Raw genomic sequence first — 8,018 nt, forward strand, 5'->3', positions numbered from 1 at the left:
TTGTTTTCAGTTGGGCTCTGGAGGTGCAGGAAAGGGAGAGCTATAAAATTGCCCCCCCCCCCCCCCCTGTATGTACAAAGCTAACCTGCTTGGAGACATTACCCTGAGGGGGGAAAAACACCCTCATACTTTCCCTTTCAAGCAAAGACTAGTAGTAACAAATTGAACCACAGTTGTACATATGCAATTGTCTATTTATTTCTGCTATATATTAAAAAGTCGACAAAACCTTCCCCTCCCTACTGATTCTAATTTTCACAGTGATTTAGCCGGAATTCAGCTGGGGATACTGGTTCTGGTCATATCCCAGACCTTGCCACTAGGGGGAGCTGTACTGTTTCAAACAACCCCCTAGGGCAGTGATGGCGAACCTTTCAGAAACCGAGTGCACAAACAGCAATCCAAAATCTAATTATTTATCGCAAAGTGCCAACAGGGCAATTTAACAGGTGGTGCATTCCCCTTCCTCTCCTGTCCCCCCTCCCTCATCCCCCCTCCACCTACCTGAGTTCCAGGCCCCCCTCCCTCCCTTCGAGTTCCAGGGTCCCTCCCTCCCTCCCTCCATCCCCCCCTCTCCCCTCCCTTCAAGTTCCAGGGTCCCTCCCTCCAAATTTTAAAAGTCATCTAGCTTACCTCGTCGGGGTTAGGGCGGCAGCAGCGGTAAAAAGCATGCAGGCTCGGCTCAGTGCTTAGTTCCATTTTCCCTTCTCTCTCTCTGTCAGCTCTGGCCCCGCCCTTGCGGAAACAGGAAATGATGGCGGGACCAGAGCTGAGAGAGAGAGAGAAGAGAAAACGGAACTAAGCACCGAGCCGAGCCTGCATGCTGCCGCCCTAACTCCGACGAGGTAAAATAGATGACTTTTAAAATTCGGAGGGAGGGGGCCTGGAACTCGAAGGGAGGAGGGAACGAACTTCCGGTGGGTGAGGCAACGGCGCACGTGCCAACAGAGAGGGCTCTGCGTGCCCTCTCTGGCACGCGTGCCATAGGTTCGCCATCACTGCCCTAGGGGGTTGATATACAAAGCGATTTAACCAACCAGAAATAGCTTCTGGCTGGTTAAGTACCTTGTTTGAGGCTAATGGCTCATTTTCAGTAGCTCCTAAGCTGAAAATGTCCAATTAGCACCTAACTCAAAACCAGCTATTTTGGGAATGTTCTTGGGGGCGGAGTCAGTACTTGGCCAGTTAAGTGCCAAAAATCAGCCTTTAACCAGGCCAAGGTAACTGCATAACCAGGACCACATAAAAGTTAGTCCTATCTTTATGCAGTGTACCATAGCTGGTTAAGTATTGAATATCGCACTTAACCGGCTGTGATTTAGCCAGCTCCATAACCCCGAAAATTCAATGCTGGAGCCCAAACACGGCCCGGTATTAATTTCTGGGCTTAACACCAGCAGTGGTGGGCCAAATGCTGAGCGTCACTGGTTGAATATTGACCCCTTCACTTTCTAGTGGAAGAAAAAGACCTCCAAATAGAAAACTAGTGAAAATGCTTTCTGAGTCTCATAAGTACATAAGTAATGCCACACTGGGAAAAGACCAAGGATCCATCGAGCCCAGCATCCTGTCCACAACAGCGGCCAATCCAGGCCAAGGGCACCTGGCAAGCTTCCCAAACGTACAAACATTCTATACATGTTATTCCTGGAATTGTGGATTTTTCCCAAGTCCATTTAGTAGTGGTTTATGGACTTGTCCTTTAGGAAACCGTCTAAACCCTTTTTAAACTCTGTCATGCTAACCGCCTTCACCACGTTCTCCGGCAACGAATTCCAGAGTTTAATTACACGTTGGGTGAAGAAACCTTTTCTCCGATTTGTTTTAAATTTACTACACTGTAGTTTCATCGCATGCCCCCTAGTCCTAGTATTTTTGGAAAGCGTGAACAGACGCTTCACATCCACCTGTTCCACTCCACTCATTATTTTATATACCTCTATCATGTCTTCCCTCAGCCGTCTCTTCTCCAAGCTGAAAAGCCCTAGCCTCCTTAGTCTTTCTTCATAGGGAAGTCGTCCCATCCCCGCTATCATTTTAGTCGCCGTTCGCTGCACCTTTTCCAATTCTGCTATATCTTTCTTGAGATGCGGCTACCAGAATTGAACACAATACTCAAGGTGCGGTCGCACCATGGAGCGATACAACGGCATTATAACATCCTCACACCTGTTTCCCATACCTTTCCTAATAATACCCAACATTCTATTCGCTTTCCTAGCCACAGCAGCCTCTCATGCTTTGCATAACTGGAACGGTTACAATTAAGACAAATGCTTGAGGTAGAATCAGCGAAGGTGCCACATGAAAGATCTTGAAGCCTGCCCTGTGGCCCTCCATCAGACTTACTTCAGGCTACATGGGATGCCTCCAACAGAGCAAGACCCAAACGTCATCCAGTGATGAAACAGCAGCTCCAGGAATAAGCCAACGGCATGACTTATGTGTGTTTAAATGGCAGAATCTATGCTATATTGTCTCAGGGGTAGTTCTTAGCTGCAGAGCTGCCAAGTTGCCCATTCTGGGAGGGGGTGTTTTTGGACGGTCCTGGTTTTACACTTACATCCCAAAGCAGTACAGTATTTGTAATCCATGAATCTGCAGGTCCCATAATACCCCAGGAAGAGGTTGGCAGAAATCTAGGACTGGCCAAGATGTCTCTCTCCTGGAACGGGTAACTTGGCAGCTGTGTAGCTGTCACCATTTGATAGGGGTGGGGTGGGGGCTCATTCCATGCCAACTGCCAGAAAATATTGAACTAAGAAACCTTAGAACAGGCATGCTAGGTTCCCTAGTGACCTGGGGAGTTCCCAGTGTCCTAGGACTCGGCCAAATCTTTTCCCTCACTCCCAGCTATGCTAGACTATGAGTTTATAGCAGTCATCTGCTTCTGATCTTCCTAAGGCAAGACAAAACAGCAAACGTAGAGGCTGACAGGTGTACAAACCAATAGGGAGATAATATTAAAAAAACAGTTTATTTAGAATATTCATATCAAGGACCCGACACGGTCCGTGTTTCGGCGCCAAAGCGCCTGCCTCAGGGGTCACAAACAACTTTCTCTGAAAAGTAGCTGATTGGAGGAGTGGCCTAGTGGTTAGGGTGGTGGATTTGGTCCTGGGGCACTGAGGAACTGAGTTTGATTCCCACTTCAGGCACAGGCAGCTCCTTGTGACTCTGGGCAAGTCATGCATGTGGGTAAGAGGAACCCGAATTATAGCTACGTCTTGCAAGGTTCCGCGTTAGGAGTTACGGATCAAGAAAGGGATCTGGGTGTCGTCGTCGATGATACGCTGAAACCTTCTGCTCAGTGTGCTGCTGCGGCTAGGAAAGCGAATAGAATGTTGGGTGTTATTAGGAAGGGTATGGAGTCCAGGTGTGCGGATGTTATAATGCCGTTGTATCGCTCCATGGTGCGACCGCACCTGGAGTATTGTGTTCAGTACTGGTCTCCGTATCTCAAAAAAGATATAGTAGAATTGGAAAAGGTACAGCGAAGGGCGACGAAAATGATAGTGGGGATGGGACGACTTTCCTATGAAGAGAGGCTGAGAAGGCTAGGGCTTTTCAGCTTGGAGAAGAGACGGCTGAGGGGAGATATGATAGAAGTGTATAAAATAATGAGTGGAATGGATCGGGTGGATGTGAAGCGACTGTTCACGCTATCCAAAAATACTAGGACTAGAGGGCATGAGTTGAAGCTACAGTGTGGTAAATTTAAAACGAATCGGAGAAAATTTTTCTTCACCCAACGTGTAATTAGACTCTGGAATTCATTGCCGGAGAACGTGGTACGGGCGGTTAGCTTGACGGAGTTTAAAAAGGGGTTAGATAGATTCCTAAAGGACAAGTCCATAGACCGCTATTAAATGGACTTGGAAAAATTCCGCATTTTTAGGTATAACTTGTCTGGAATGTTTTTACGTTTGGGGAGCGTGCCAGGTGCCCTTGACCTGGATTGGCCACTGTCGGTGACAGGATGCTGGGCTAGATGGACCTTTGGTCTTTCCCAGTATGGCACTACTTATGTACTTATGTACTTATGTACTTAACCCCTCCATTGCCCCATGTAAGCCGCATTGAGCCTGCCATGAGTGGGAAAGCGCAGGGTACAAATGTAACAAAAATAAAATAGATACTATTGGAGATTCTACATGGAATGTTGCTATTCCACTAGCAACATTCCATATAGAAGGCTGCGCAGGCTTCTGTTTCTGTGAGTCTGACGTCCTGCACGTTCACAGAAGCAGAAGCCTGCGCGGCCACATTGGTGATCTGCAAGGGCCGACTTTTACATGGAATGTTGCTAGTGGAATAGCAACATTCCATGTAGAATCTCAAATAGTAGCAACAGTGGAGGAGTGGCCTAGTGGTTAGGGGTGGTGGACTTTGGTCCTGGGGAACTGAGTTCAATTCCCACTTCAGGCAAAGGCAGCTCCTTCCTTGTGACTCTGGGCAAGTCACTTAACCCTCCATTGCCCCATGTAAGCCACATTGAGCCTGCCATGAGTGGGAAAGCACAGGGTACAAATGTAACAAAAAAAATTAATGTATACCCATGGTTGTAAAACAGGTTAATCCACAGAGAGAACAAAAAAAATCAGCAAACAACACCATTTGTCAGCCTCTACTTTTGCTGTTTTGTTTTGATTTCCGTGGAGGCTCTTCCTGGTTTTTTTTGGACTTCCTAAGCCAAGAACATATCAAGAGAGCACTATGGAATACCTCACTGTAGTGCACTGATCCCAGAACACTCACATGGGAATGAAGCACCACAGTTCACAAAATCCAAGACATTGTCCACAGAAATACCAGACTACACTGTGCCAAAAACATTAGAACATAAGAATAGCCATACTGGGTCAGACCAATGATCCATCTAGCACAGTATCCTGCCTCCAACGGTGGCCAATCCAGGTCACAAGTACCTGGTAGAATCTCACAGAGCAGTAAGATTCCATGCTACCGATCCTAGGGATAAGTAGTGACTTACCCATGTCTATCTGGTCACCGCACCTCAAAAAAGATATAGTGGAATTAGAAAAAGTACAGAGAAGGGTGACGAAAATGATAGAGGATGGGATGACTTCCCTATGAGGAAAGGCTAAAGCAGCTGGGGCTCTTCAGCATGGAGAAAAGATGGCTGAGGGGAGATATGATGGAGGTCTATAAAATAATGAGTGGAGTGGAAAGGGTAGACATGAATTGCTTGTTTTCTCTTTCCAAAAATACAGGTCTAGGGGGTATGCAATGAAGCTACAAAGTAGTAAATTTCAAGCAAATTGGAGAAAATATTTCTTGACTCAAAATGTAATTAAATTCTGGAATGGTTGTCAGAGAATGTAGCAAAAGCAGTTAGGTTTGGATGGCTTCCTTAAAGAAAAGTCCATAAGCCATTATTAAGATGGACTTGGGGAAAATCCACTGCTTATTTCTAGGATAAGCAGCACAAAATGTATTGTACTGTTTTGGGATCTTGCCAGGTACCTACCTGTAACCTGAATTGGCCACAGCGGACTTCAAATAGGGTTGGACGGCTTCCTGGAGGAAAAAGCCATAGAATGTTATTGAATGGACGAGGGAATAATACAGTATTTCTAGAATGGGCGGGACAAATTGCTTGTTCTTTTGGCCGCTGTCGGTGACAGGGTGCTGGGCTTAATGGACCCTTGGTCTGTCCCAGCATGGCGATGCTTATGTACTTATGTACTGTTGGAAACAGGATGCTGGGGCTTGATGGACCTTCAGTCTATCCCAGTATGGCAACACTTATGTATTTATGTACTATGTACTTATCTTAATTGCAATCTATGGACTTTTCCTCCAGAAACGTACCCAAACCTTTTTTAAACCCAGCTATGCTAACTGCTTTTACCACATTCTCAAGCAATGAGTTCCAGAGCTTAACTATTGGTTGAGTGAAATTTATTTTTCCTATTTGTTTTAAAAGTATTATTATGTAACTTTCTGGAGTGTTCCCTTATCTTTGTACTTTTTGAAATAGTTGGCAATCGATTCGTGTTTACCCATTCTACTACACTCAGGACTTTGTAAACCTCTATCATATCCCCCCTCAGCCATCTCTTCTCCAAGCTCTATTCCTTTCCTAACAATGCTTAACATTCTGATTGATTTTTGGCTGCCGCTACACACAGAGCAAACAATTTTATTGTATTGTCCATGATAAGACCTAGATCTTTTTCTTGGGTGGTGACTCCTAATGTGAAACCTAGCATAGAGTAACTATAATTCTGTCTGCATCGAGGGTCCCTTTTACTAAGCCGCAAAGGCGCGAACGTGCATCCTACGCATGTCAATTTGGAGTTACCGCCCGGCTACCACATGGCCCAGGTGGTAATTTTATTTTTTTATATGCATTCACTATGCGTGCCGGAAAATCATTTTTATTTTCCTGCGTGCTGCGAAAACTGTGCGGTAATCGTCATTCTACATGCATAGATGATTACTGCGCGGTTACCACATGAGACCTTACTGCTAAGTCAATGGGTGGTGGTAAGGTCTCAGACCCAAAGTGGACATGTGCCGATTTTTATTTTGCTGCACGTCCATTTTCGCCCAAAAAAAAAAAAAAGGCCTTTTTACAGGCGTGCTGAAAAATGGATCTGTGCACACCCAAAACACGCGCCTACACTAGCGCAGCCCATTTTTCAGCGCACCTTAGTAAAAGGACCCCTCAATTTCATCTGCTATTTGGATACCCAGACTTCCAATTTCCTAAAGTCCTTCTGCAATTTCTCACAATCTGCATGCATAAGTACATAAGTATTGCCATACTGGGAAAGACCAAAGGTCCATCAAGCCCAGCATTCTGTTTCCAACAGTGGCCAATCCAGGTCACAAGTACCTGGCAGAAAAACAAAGAATAGCAACATACCATGTAGAACCCCAAAAGAGTAGCACGATTCTAGAATTCTAAAGAATAACAAGATTCCATGCAGAATTTCAAAGTGTAGCAACATTCCATGTAGAACCCCAAAGAGTAGCAAGATTCCATTCAGAATCCCCAGTACATAAGTACATAAGTATTGCCATACTGGGACAGACCAAAGTTCCATCAAGCCCAGCATCCTGTTTCCAACAGTGGCCAATCCAGGTCACAAGTACCCGGCAAGATCCCAACAAAAGCACAAAACATTTTATACTGCTTATCCCAGAAATAGTGGATTTTCCCCAAGTCCATTTAATAACGGTCTTTGGACTTTTCCTTTAGGAATTGGATGTTTTTCAGCCATAATGGAACAAAGCAAAACCATCCAGGACTAAAACAAAGATGTTTTGAGCTAGACCTGTTTTTAGAACAAATAAGGAACGAAAACGTGTCCTAAATAACTACTGGGGGAAGTCAGGGATGCAGAGGCGTACCAAGGGGGGGGGGGGCGGTGGGGGCGGTCCGCCCCGGGTGCACGCTGCTGGGGGGTGCTGCGGCGCGCGCCTGTGGGCTCCGACTTCGCTAACTTCGCTCGTTCGCTGCAGCTCCCTCTACCCCGGAACAGGTTACTTCCTGTTCCGGGGCAGAGGGAACTGCAGCGAACGAGCGAAGTTAGCGAAGTCGGAGCCCACAGGTGTGCGCAGCGGCACCCCTCCCCCAGCGGCGTGCACCCGGGGGGTGTCATTTCGCTGGAGGGGGGAGGTGTCATTTTGCAGGCGGGGGGGGGGGGGGGGGGCATCGGCGATCCGCCCTGGGTGCCATCCAGGCTAGGAACGCCACTGCAGGGATGATCTCCCCTTACTCCCCCAGTGGTCACTGACCCCCTTCTACCCCCCCAAAAAAATGTGATTTAAACATTACTTACCAGCCTCCGATGTTATGCTCGGATCCATTAGAGCAGCAGGTCCCTGGAGTAGTCTAGTGGTGGGTGCAGTGCACTTCAGACAGGTGGACCCAGGCCCATACCTCCCCCTACCTATTACACTTGTGGTGGAAACTGTGAGCCCTCCAAAACTCACCCAACCCTACTGTACCCACATATAGGTGCTCCCTTTACCCATAAGGGCTA

The sequence above is a fragment of the Microcaecilia unicolor genome, chromosome 11 (assembly GCF_901765095.1).
Source record: "Microcaecilia unicolor chromosome 11, aMicUni1.1, whole genome shotgun sequence".
NCBI classification, from domain to species: Eukaryota; Metazoa; Chordata; class Amphibia; order Gymnophiona; family Siphonopidae; genus Microcaecilia; species Microcaecilia unicolor.